Below are 13,541 nucleotides of genomic sequence, written 5' to 3' on the forward strand. Positions count from 1 at the left end.
AAGAAGAAGAAGAAATCCCCAAAGAAAAGTCCCTGAAGAAAATGCCACGGGAGTATAACTGGAATATGTCAGAATTACTTCAGATACCGGAAGAAGAGTTGGTAAAGATAGCAGTTGATTGTTACACAAAAATTATTCGTATCAAGAAAGATGATTGTTTTGATACAAAGGAAGACTTGAAGATAGCTTTGTATACGAAATGTGTGGAAGATGGCTATCAACTAAAAGTTAACAAATCAAGCAAAGATCGTTTAGAAACAAGGTGTATGATTGACAAAAACTGTATGTGGCGTATGATTGCAAAGAGGATAAAAGATTGCGAAATGTTTCAAGTTAGGACTTTTATTGATAAACATACATGTTCAAGAACCCAAGTTTTTCCTCACCATAGACAGGCAAACAAAAAGGTGTTGGGTGGTTTTCTGGCTGAGTTAATGTTTTTGAATGGTAGGGTATATCGGGGACATGAAATTATGACTGACATGAATGCTCAGTTCAAGATTAGTATCTCATATTCTCAAGCTTGGAGAGTCAAATGTTATGCCTTGGAATTATTGAGGGGGTCGCCAGAAGCATCGTTTGCCCAACTGCCGGCTTATTGTCACAATTTAAAGCTGAAAAATCCTGGGTCGGTAACTCATATCAAAATAGATAGAGATGGACGCTTTGAGTTGGTGTTTATCGCCATTGGTGCTGCGGTTAGTAAATCAATATAATTTTGTTGACTCATTTTTGTTAGTTACATGCATTTCACATTTAAATGATTATATTTCTTGTGTATATGATTTTGTAGATTCGTTCGTTTATTAATTGCATGCGCCCAGTTATTATAGTTGACGGAGCACATTTAAAAGGTTGATACCTTGGAGTAAACTTATTAGCAGTAGCCATGTATGCTAACAATGGGATACTGCCAATAGCTTACGGGGTTGGCAAATCTGAAACCTCTGATTCATGGATATGGTTTATGGGGCATCTTAGGGATTGTATAGGTCCTATTAGCAATCTGACAATCATATCCGATAGGGCAAACTCAATTGACAACGCTGTTAGAAGGTGTTTCCCAGATGCTTTTCATGGACTTTGTGGTGTTCATTTGTATAGAAATCTAAAATCAAGGTCTGCTGGTATAAAAAATCACAAATGGACATACTGGAAGGCTGTAAAAGCTTATCGGGAAGTGGATTTTAATAAGCATATAAACTGTTTAAGACGTGTTTTGCCTCAGTGTGCTCAAACACTAGAAAATGTCGGGTTTGAAAGATGGTCAAGAGTATATCAACTTGGAGCAAGATATGGTTTCATGACGTCTAATAGTGCAGAATCAATCAACGCTCTAAGTCGTCATTCCCGGAAATTATCCATTACTATGTTAATGGAGTTTTTTCGAGCCTCTATTCAACAGTGGTACTACAAGAAAAGAAACCATGTAGGTATTATTTCTTTAAATTCGTAACTTATCATATATTTTACTAAGTATTATTTATTTAAATTTACAGGAACATTGGAACATCGTGTTACACCATGGACAGAAAAAAAGATAACGAAACGTGTTGTGAAGTCAACGTCATGGAGAGTTGAACCATGTTCAAACACTTTGTTTGAAGTACTGGATAATAACTTAAATGGGCTTGTCGATTTAAATGCAAAGACGTGTAGTTGTATGAAATGGCAAACATCTGGTTATCCGTGTGGCCATGTTATAGAAGTTTCTCTTCATCTAAACCAAGATGATTCAAGCGCATACGCTATGGATTGCTACACTACAGAAGTATATCGACAGACTTATGGCGAGATTGTCTACCCTATTCCACATCCTTCTGAGTGGGACATACCAGATGACTTACAAACAGTTTTGCCACCAGCCATGGACAGAAGGCTACCTGGCCGACCAAAAAGTCACGATCGTATACCGTCTAAGGGTGAAGAGAATAAGAGATCGACATGTAGTTGGTGCAAGGAAAGTGGTCATACAAGGTTGACATGTGGATCACCAGTGCCATCACAATCATCTTTTCCTCTACCAAAATATGGATCCTCATCAAAATCCCAATCACAACCGGCTTCACCTTTTGGGACTGTTAACTTAGGTGATTTTTAAATGCAAACGTTGTATTATGTGTATATTATGTGTGAACTTTTAACATTTTCAGTTAGGCATGTATTAGTAACTTGAGTTTGAACATTGCTATGATAAGTTCAGTTGTTATCACTTATTAGACATTCATTTGACTATCGCAACGTGAAAATCGCAACGCGAAAATCGCAACGCGAATATGACTATCGCAACACTGAAATGACTATCGCAATGCGGAATTGACTATCGCAAATCGAAAATGACTATCGCAACGAGAGAATCGCAATGCAAAATGAAAATTGCAATGCGAAAATGAAAATCGCAACGTGAAATTAGTTTCGAGTTGCGATTTTCATTTTCGCATTGCGATTCACTCGTTGCGATTTTCATTTTCGCATTGCGATTCACTCGTTGCGATTTTCATTTCGCATTGCGAATTCTCTCGTTGCGATAGTCATTTCCGCGTTGCGATAGTCTGTTTTGCATTCAACATAATGCAGATTGAAATCAACAAATCAACTATTACATTTCAATCAATTAAACAAGCACAAATATTATGTACACATCAATTAAACAAATCAACATTTACAAATCATCTTTTACAAATCAATTAAACAATCAAAAAATAATAATGAAATCAACTTTTGCACCTATACATCCATTTCACGCATCTCACTTCAGGATTAACCTGCAGAAACCAAACATTGAATCAACAACACTTTCTACACATCTAAAACCTACAAACAACAAATTATTGAATTCTAGCTACTTAACCAAACATTTTCAAACCAAAAAAGAGTAAATATGTTTAACAACACTTGCATTTGACTTACAAATTGTTTATGGACACTTTCATAACACGGATGCAGGTAGGTAGCATCTCGTATATATCGCTCTAGCCATAAAATGCCGAAACCACAAGCCTACTGCACCTCTATCTCTATCGGTGGGAGGTAGAAAATGTTTACTTCCTGTCGTCAAACGCTCCAAGCACATGCATACGAGAGGACCACAATCCCCTCTGGCTTCCTTCGTTTGTTGTGGCGCGGTCTCGTCTCTGATAATTGTAACATTGAACTTCTTTGGCTTCTTGTTTCCAGACTTAGTCCAATAATCAATTGCATCCAAGAATTTAGCCAAATGAGAGCTCCATCCCTTAATCATATCTCTCAAATCAGACAATGATATGTAATTTATCATGCTGCCATATACTATTGTCTTTAGGGATGGGAGCTGAAACTCGACGAGAAGCCAATGAGTACGGTCCAAAACAGGGATAAACACCTGCATCGAAATGTAATAATTCAAATTGCGCACTTATTTATGAACACCTTTAAAATATTTAAACAAATATACTAACCTTATCAACCTCCCACCATGCAGGATAAAGTTTAGCTTGTCCATTAGCCAACACATATGATTCCTGTCGTTGATTCTTCAAGTGAACTACGTGAAAAGACGTCGGCATAATTGTATATCGCGTTTTTTTAATATTTTTCTTCAATTTCCTTATAATTAGAAGACGTGTCACCCATGCATCAATATGTTGTTTTACAAAAAAAAGACATATATTAGTGAATTACATAAATTTTAAAAAAAATTAATCAAACTGAAATATAAGAAATATAAGACTTACCCCCCCATCGAAATAGCCGTTGTCTTCAACCCCTAATAATACACCCCACCAAGACCGTTCAATCAACAAATGCATATCATCGTTGAGTTTGTATATGTCAGCGTAACACCCTTGGCTCCGCTCATGTAGATAAAAATCAACTGCGGTCTTAGCCCAAAGGGTATTATCCAGAATTGTTTCCGGTAGTTGTTTCCTCTCCACTTCATCTGCCGGAATGGTACTGGCCGGTAAATTATACGAAAGCCAACAGTCATTCATCATGTCCGGCACGTGAGGGGGCTTCTCAATAATTCGATATATTACGCCGTGTGAATCGGGCTCTAGAATGTTGGGAGAGACCTCTTCAACGATGACAGTGGCCTCTTGAACGGTGGAAGGGGACTCTTGAGGGATGATAGGGGCCTCTTGAACGATAGGGGAGGCCTCTTGGACGATGACAGGTGAGTCGGGTTTTTTCTTACGGATTCTTTACACTATTGGGGTGAACGGAGACGTAATGGTACGTGCACACCGTCTGATGCGTGAACTCCGTCTTGCAAGAAAAACCCGACGTAGAGCATCCACCTTAGCGGGCTGCTAAAAATAAATTAATACATAAATCAATAAATAAACAGACATGATATTAAACAGTGAGAACAAAGACAAATATATTTCAAACTTGCACGGTATTCACCCAAGTCATTATTATATCATTATTCACAAAATGCATCAGATAACATTCCAGAAGTAAGCACTTATATAAACATTTAAAAGGACAACATATAGGTTTAGTGCAGGTTCAATAACAACATAAAGAGTAGTAGTTTATTCTTGAAACTTAAATTTTCAACACTGTGAAGTTAGTATTTGTCTTTTGGTTGAAGTAATGCAATTCATTCAAGTTTCAATTTGCAGAAGAAGAATAGAATCTGAAACTTAAAATCGCAACGCGAAAATGACTATCGCAATGCGAAAATGACTATCGCAATGCGAATTTGACTATCGCAACGAGAGAATCGCAATGCAAAATGAAAATCGCAACGCGATTATAGTTTCGCGTTGCTATAGTCATTTTTCACGTTGCGATTTTAAGTTTCGTGTTGTGAAAGTAAACTATTTCTTCTTCTGCAAATTGCAACTTGAATGGATTGCATTACTTCAACCAAAAGACAAAACAAAGACAAATACTAACTTCAGAGTATTAAAGAATACACAGTTTAGTAGAATTGGCAGCAACCGAACAAATTTACTTTCAACCAAAAGACAAAACAAAGATAAATACTAACTTCACAGTGTTAAAGAATACACAGTTTAGCAGAATTGGCAGCAACCGACAAATTTACTTTCAACCAAAAGACAAAACAAAGACAAATACTAACTTCACAGTGTTAAAGAATACACAATTTAGCAGAATTGGTAGCAACCGAATAAATTTACTTCAACCAAAAGACAAAACAAAAGACAAATACTAACTTCACAGTGTTAAAGAATAAACAGTTTAGCAGTATTGGTAGCAACCGAATAAATTTACTAAGCAATCTAAGTGAAATGGTTAATCTAAGTGAAATTACGAGTAAATTTATCATCAAGTTAAATATGGAAAATCTTAAACTTACCTCGTTGCGTAGAGTATGAACCTCATTCTGCAACGATACTACCATCTCACGTAGAGCAGCAACCTTACCACGTAAAGTAGACACCTCCACACGCCATGCACCATCGTTATCGCGTAGAGTACCGATCTCCTCACGCAAGGCATTGACCTCATCACGTAACTCCCTTGACTCATCCCGTGGAGGTGGAGGTGGAGAATAGGGAGATAGAAGTCGTGGCATCTTTGCCGGTCGCCTATCATGAGGTGATGGTGGAGAAAAGGCTCGATGATGTGACAGGATAGGTGATGGCTCTCGTTGTAGAGGTGTATAGTCGGGTTGATCAGGTGATGGCTCTGGGTGAGGTGATGGCTCTCGAAGTAGAGGAAGTGGAGGGTGCTCATCATTCGTGCCATCAAAAAAACGCTGACTAGCTTGCCACCAATCAGTGGCAAGCTCAGCCTCCGTGGGTGTCATCTCTGTAATAGAGTGTTGGCCTCCTAAAAATATAAAAACTCAAACAAAGTTAAACGTCTACTATTAATAACTTGTTTATATATGATAGTATTTGTGTTAACTTACATTATTTATTGTCGCATATGGTATTAAGTCTTCCCAATCCAACAAACGTTTCCTCTTCCAGGAAATAGCCCTAGGAATATCATTTGAAGTTTTTAATGCATATGTCCGCATGCTGGGGAAAGCCTCGAATATCCAAATCTACAAACAATATAATAACAAACATTAGTAATTGTTAAATAATTAATTATAATTTTGAAAACATTATATAGAAATTCTTACCTTAAAGGCCCAAACAAAACCTGACAAAGTGTATTTCGACCCATCGCCACGCAAACTTTTACGGTCATCAAAGGCAGACGACAACTTAGTCCAGGTAGCTTTCCATATATAAGAACCCCACGGAAACAGATTCCATGCATTTAGGTCATCTACCAATAATATTAGCTCCTCAGGAATAGGTTGTCTGGCCTCTCTGCCTAAAAAGCCGGCATACAAAAATACTAGAAGGCATACTCGGACAACATCGACGTCATTCTTCTGAGTAAAACCATCTTTCTTATTAAACAATTTCTTCAGGTCGTCGACGTGTAAGTTCGGCTTCTCTATTGACTCATCAGGAAAAACTCGGGATAACCATGATGGGCGGGTGATATGACGAGTGTACCGGCCTACATCATCGTGTCCGAATCGTAGACCAGTGATTAAGCAGAACTCCTTCCGCCCAAAACAAGTATACGCCGGTGGAAAATGAAACAATATCTCTTCCTCACCACGTTGTATACTGTCGGGTAGATCTCTAGTCATGGTCTGAAGCCACAAATGGGTCAAATTAGCATCTCCACCCGGATGTTGTACTCTCAGCCATGGCCCGAAGCAGGTTTCCTCAAACAATTTTCTTTGTGCAGGTGAAAGCTTCGAAGCAATTGTAGTGGCTAGGCTAACTTTATTCCTTAATGTCAATGAAGCCGAAAAAAATTTCTACAAAAACAATAAACATACCAAGTTAGATATACCAAAAACTACACTGTGAAGATATACCAAAAACAATAAACATAAAGAGTAGTAGTTTATTCTTGAAACTAAAATTTGCAACACTGTTTTGTCTTTTGGTTGAAATGAAAATCGCAACGAGAGAATGACTATCGTAATGCAGAAATGACTATCGCAACGAGAGAATTGCAACGCGAAATTAAAATTGCAACGAGAGAATCGCAACGCGAAATGAAAATCGCAATGCGATTTTGGTTTCGCGTTGCGATTATCTAATTGCGATTTTCATTTCGCGTTGCGATTCTCTCGTTGCAATTTTCATTTCTCTCGTTGCGATAGTCATTTTCGTGTTGCGATTTTCATTTTCATGTTGCGATTTTAAGTTTAGAAACTATTCTTCTTCTGCAAATTGAAACTTTAATGGATTGCATTACTTCAACCAAAAGACAAAACAAAGACAAATACTAACTTCACAGGGTTAAAGACTAAACAGTTTAGCAGTATTGGCAGCAATCGAATGAATTTAATAAGAAATCTAAGTGAAATGGTTAATCTATTATTGAAATTACCAGTAAACTTATCATCAATTTCAATATGAAAAACCTAAAATAATGCAACAATTTTAAAATAAAAATAATTAAAAAAACTAACCATCGGAGGTTGATTTTCTATTTCTGAATGATTGTGAGGGATTTCTGACCGTGAATGGTTGTGAGGGATTTCGCCAGAGATGGAGATGGAAATCTTCGGAGACGGGGACGGATTTTGCCGTAGAGAGTGAGAGATGGAGATGGGACTGAGTTGTGATTTTAGGTTTTAGGTTATGAGTTGCGATTACGGGATATACTGTGGACGGTTCAGTGTTCCGATAATTAATATTCGTGTTTGGAATTTGAAAATAAAATACGCGTAGCGATTCTAATGGCGCTTTAAAAATCGCGTTGCGATTTACGGATACGCGTTGCGATTTTACGTATTGTCGTTGCGATTTACAGATACGCGTTGCGATTTACGTATTCTCGTTGCGATTTACGGATACGCGTTGCGATTTTACATATTCTCGTTGTGATTTACGGATACGCGTTTCGATTTTACGGATACTCGTTGCGATAGTCAGAATCGCGTTGCGATTTATATGTTCGCGTTGCGATTTTCATATTCGCGTTGCGATTCTGGAAAATCGCAATGCGAATTTGTACTATCGCATTGTGATTCTTCATAATCGCTTTGCGATTCTTCATAATCGCTTTCGATTCTGGGAACTGATTTGCGATTCTGAAGATCGCGTTGCGATTTTTATTTCGCATTACGATTTTGTTGGTCATTTTGACAAATCTAAAAAAAATTAATTAAAATCGTATATTATAAGGCAATTTTTGTCACTGAAACGATTTTCTCTTTATAAAACAACAAGCCAAGCTTCTGGGAAAACTCAAACCTTCAAGAGAAGAAATTTGTTTAGGAAGTATACTGCAACAGTACTCGAGTTCTAATAAACCCTCTCAATTAGTTTGCTTGCTTGGTTCGATGCAAATTTCGCAGACAAAAGATGGATCTTGGTTAGCTTTGGGTGGCTCATCTTGGTTCAAGCTCCTCCTTACAAACCAACATATTCTCACTTGAACCCGTATGCATTTAACTGCTCGTATGAGGAATGGGTTTCAAGGATGTAAAGGTAATCCTACTGCAGCTACGCGACAATTCTTACTGCAGCTTCAGCAAGTACTTCTTTCATATTCCCTCACTCGCATCCTTTGTTTTAAATGTTAAACTAAGAAAGTTGATTAATGGTTTTGGTGTCAACGCTACTACTGAATGGCCTGCACGAATTTGATGAAGAAGTGTCCAAAAACGGGTGAGGAATTCAGTTTCTAACTGTAGAGATGGAGATTTCTTTTGTTTGGTCTATCGTGGGATTGGGAAGAAAGCTTGGAGTTGGAGGACTTTCAAAGACTGTGTGAATATGGGTTTTCATAAATTTTTAAGGAATTTATAGATAATTAAGCATTCACCTGGGTTTTGTGTTGTACAAGAAATGAGCTTCGACGGTGTTTGGTAGGAAGTTTGCAGCTGAATGATGAGGTTGTAGTCGTCGGATATGGTGTCATTGGTGGAAAGAGGGGAGGGAAAAAATTGATATTTTTAAGGGGTTTTGCGGCTGCTCAATTTCACTAATATATTAAGCCACGTCATAACATTAATTATTTAACAGCGGAAAATTTAATCTATAAAATTTTGTAAATAAATTAAAAAAATTGAAAATATAGTGAGTAAATTAGAAGAGAATAAAGTTAAGTGATATTGGTGTGATTTATCCTTTTTTTAAGGGGTAAATTACAAACTTCATCATTAAACTTTACCATATCTCCTATTTTACTTATTAAACTTTAAAACTTTTCAATTTTCTCGTTAAACTTAATATATTGAACTTTCTCTCTTATTTTGGTAACTCCTCCATGAAATAGTTAAAGGAGTTAAAAATGATGTTGTTTTAAAAAAATAAAAATTTTACCAAAACGACATCATTTTGCATCTATATAACAATCAATTTTAACGCCGTTAACTGTTTAACGGTTGAGAGACAAAAAAACTCAATGTATTAAGTTTAGTAAGAAAATTAAAAAGATTTAAAGTACAGTGAGTGAAATAGGAGAAAGTAAAATTTAATTACCAAATTTATAATTTACCCTTTTTTAAAAATAAAAATGTTATTTTGTTAAGGAAAAAAAGCACAATTTTTTAATAAAAAATCCTAATATCATAATTCCCCCCTGGCGCCGCGGTTCAGCGGCGTTAACCCCCTTCCCTCGTCTCGCGTACGCCATTTTTAGCATTAAATCCCAATGTGAACACTCCATTGTGGGATTAAATCCCAATGTGAACACTCCATTGTGGGATTAAATCCCTCCACTGACCAGCGCTAAAGCCTCTCCAACTGTGCTACGTTTGGGATTAAATTTAGGTTTAGTTATTTTGGGGTTAAGGGGGATAGCAAAGATGATGACAGATCGGTGGATGGACGGTGACAAGTAGGTGGTCGTTTGATGATGAATGTGGTAATTAGAGATGACCGATGACGATTGAAAATGAGATTTAAAATTAAAGAGTTTAAGATTTTAGGATTTTTTGTGATTTTAAAGAACCTCATATCTAAGAGGACAATCATATAGTTTTCCTAAAAGAATGGTCAATCCATTTAAGCGCAATATAGTACCTAACGTTGAAGGACATAGATTGAGCAGTGTCTTCAAGGTTTATCGTAAATAAGGTAAGATTGATTTCAACTAGCATATGGGCACGGTTGAGCACCGAGTCCTTAGCAATGGACTACCAAGTGTGTAGGAGAAAGATGTTGTCGACGCTTAGTTTTTTATAAATAAATTATAATTTTAACTTTTTTATTTTAAAACAAAATTTTTAAAATTTCATAAACGTTACACGTGACACTTAATAGTTTTTTTAACGACCGTTACAATATAGACACCTAAAAGTATAACAGAGAAAACATTAAGCATTTATTTTTAATATAAAATTCTTTAGACACCTAAATTTAACATAGAATATAGTTTAGACACTTAGTTTTGTATTAAGCCAAAAATATAATCACGAAACATGTTACTTAACGATCATTATAACGTGGACACTTAAAAGTGAAACGGAGAAAACATTAAGCACTTAAAAGTGTAATAGAGAAAATATTAAACACATATTTTTAACAAAAAAATCTTTAGGCACCTAAAGTTAACTCAGGGTATAGTTTGGGCACTTATTTTTTGTTTTAAGCCTTAAATTAACTTCCAAAATGTAATGTTTTTGGACGGGAAGTGTTGGAAGCGTAGATGGGCACTCGGTAATTTATATAACACAAAATATTATTTACAACGAGACTACCTCAATATTACAATATTACAACACTAATTGCGGCTAGTTTACAAACACAACCTCATTATTCTAAGCTTTCCTAAGCTCTCTCAAATTTTCTCTAGCTTTTCTAAGCTATTTAATCATATTCCATCTAATTCATAAACTAAAGGCTAACCGCGCGCATACACACACACATATATATATATATGTTATATAACTGACTTGTTGAGGACTAGCTTCCTCCTTATTTTACTTTTAATGCCGCGTTTAATATGCTTAATGGTTAAGCATACATATATCGGCTAGCTTTGTTTTAGATAGGTGCTGCCACGTCCAATTCTACACAATTACTGTCGTCAAGTTTGTTGCTACCGACACTTTAATATTTAATAATCGAAGTGGACAATCTTTGCCTTGCTTAATTATTAAATAATTCAAGAAGCTTCCACGTTGATTAATTGTTAGCCACCTTTCTTGACTTTTCAAAGTCTTAAGAAATCAAGTTTGATTTCTAACACTCCCCCTCAAACTTGATTTTCCATTCCAAGTTTTTCTCCACTTGTCTTCTCCAATCGATTCTTCATTTGTAATGAGATCACTCTTTGCAAAGAGATTGAATAGTGAAACATTATTTAATTTATAATCGTTGTACCTTTCTAGTATTCTTCTCTCTCTTGTGGATCTTCAAACTTCTGTGGGAGGTGCTTCAGAATTTTCTATTATGTTGTTAGCATCGCTACTGCTGCTTGACGATGATGGAACATTTTGTTGAGGACCTTGATCATTAGCTTGTTCATCTTGATTGATACGATCGTTATCTTTATCTTTATCTTCATTAAAAAATAGTCCTTCAACTTTCTTTTCTTCTTTGCTCCACCTCCAATATTTTGCTTCATCAAACTCGACATCTCTTGAAATTATTACTTTCTTGGTAAGAGGATTATATAATCTGTAAGCTTTGCTTCTTTCATCATAGCCAATGAAAATACATTTTTCTCCTCTGTCATCAAGCTTCTTTCTTGTCTGTTCAGGAACGTGGGCATATGCGATGCATCCAAAAATCTTGAGGTGTCCAACTCCTGGTTTCTGTCCACTCCATGCTTTGTTTGGCGTCATATACTTCACACTTTTTGTTGGACATATGTTCAATAGGTAAACTACACATCGAACTGCTTCAGCCCATAAATTTCTCGGTAGTTGCTTACCTTTTATCATGTTTCTTGCCATATCCAGGATTATGCGATTCTTTCTTTCTGCAACTCCATTTTGTTGTGGCGTGTATCTGGATGTCAGCTGATGGATGATGCCATTCTCTTTACAGAATTCTTCAAATAACTTTGATTTATATTCGCCTCTTCTATCTGATATGAGTATCTTCAAATATTGTCTGCTTTGTTTTTCTTCCATTGCTTTAAATTCTTTCAATTTTTCCAGCGCTTCTGACTTTTCTTTCAAAATATAAATCCAACATTTTCTACTAAAATCATCAATAAAAGTTAGGTAGTACATGTTACCGCCAAGTGATGGTATATCAAAAGGACCAGCTATATATGTGTGTTCTATCTCCAGCGGTCTTCGGGCACGCCATGATCTACCAACTTCAAAGCTTTTTCTATGTTGCTTTCCTTTGATGCAAGCCTCACATAATTGATTTGGAGGGTTGATCTCTGGTAGTCCTTTCACCATGCTTGTTTTTTTATAACAACTTCAAACCAGAAAATCCAAGATGTCCATATCTTAGATACCATAGCCATGAATCATCTTTGATTGCAGTCTTCATGCACTTGACTTATCCCGACTCGATATCAATTGTAAAGAGACGATTCCGAGTCATATCAGCTTGAGCTATCAATTCTCCTTCTTTATTTTTGATGGCAAGCGAGTGATTCTTCATCTGCACTTCATATCCTTTTTTCCAGGAGTTGACCAAGATTGATGATATTGCTTTTCAAAGCAGGTGCATAATAAACATCAAAAATGTATTTATTTTCTCCATCTCTCTGAGTAATCATGACTTTGCCTTTTCCTTTTAGTTCTGCGTGCGAGTCATCTCCGAACGTTACTCGTCCATGGACTATTTCATCTAAGTTCACAAACAATTCCCTTTGACTACACATATGGTTACTGGCACAATTATCAAGATACCAAATATTTTTTCTTGAATTCTTCATTTCCTTTATAAGTGAGGAATACATGATATTTTTCAATTTTTTCTTCTTGAGCTACTGCTACGTTATTTATTTCTTCTTGTTTAAGAGCAGATCTACACTCATAACTATAATGACCATACTTATTGCAATTATAACATTGTACCTGAGATTTATTTTCTTGTTGATATCTGCCTCTACCTCGGCCTCGGAATCCTCGTCCATCACCTGATATTGGATTGTTTCCACTTATTTGATCGGTGCCATATGATCGACCACCACGTCTACGAGTTCCTCGTCCTCCTCTGTATCTACCACTATAACCACCACGATTTCCTCGACCTCGTGTGTAGCTGCTGCTAGCTTCTCCTTCGTTGACATTCTTCTTGCTTTGTAGAGCTTGCTCCAAATTTTCAGAATCTTTATTTTGTTTCATTTTTTTCTCATGGGCTTGAAGTGAACCCACAAGCTCATCGATCAATATTTGGGATAAATCTTTTGATTCTTCGATTGCCACAACCACGTAATCAAATTTTCTTGTTAATGACCGCAAATTTTTTTCCATCACTCTAACATTGCCGAGTGATTCACCATTTCTTTTCATTTCATTTACGACGACTTTCACACGGCTAATATAATCATCAATGGTTTCTGTATTTTTCATTTTTAACATCTCAAACTCAGCTCTGGAAGTTTGTAAGCGTACATTCTTTGCTTTTTCAGCACCTTGTAGA

This window comes from Hibiscus syriacus, unplaced genomic scaffold (genome assembly GCF_006381635.1).
Source record: "Hibiscus syriacus cultivar Baekdansim isolate YM2019G1 unplaced genomic scaffold, ASM638163v2 tig00111769_pilon, whole genome shotgun sequence".
In the NCBI taxonomy this organism is placed as follows: domain Eukaryota; kingdom Viridiplantae; phylum Streptophyta; class Magnoliopsida; order Malvales; family Malvaceae; genus Hibiscus; species Hibiscus syriacus.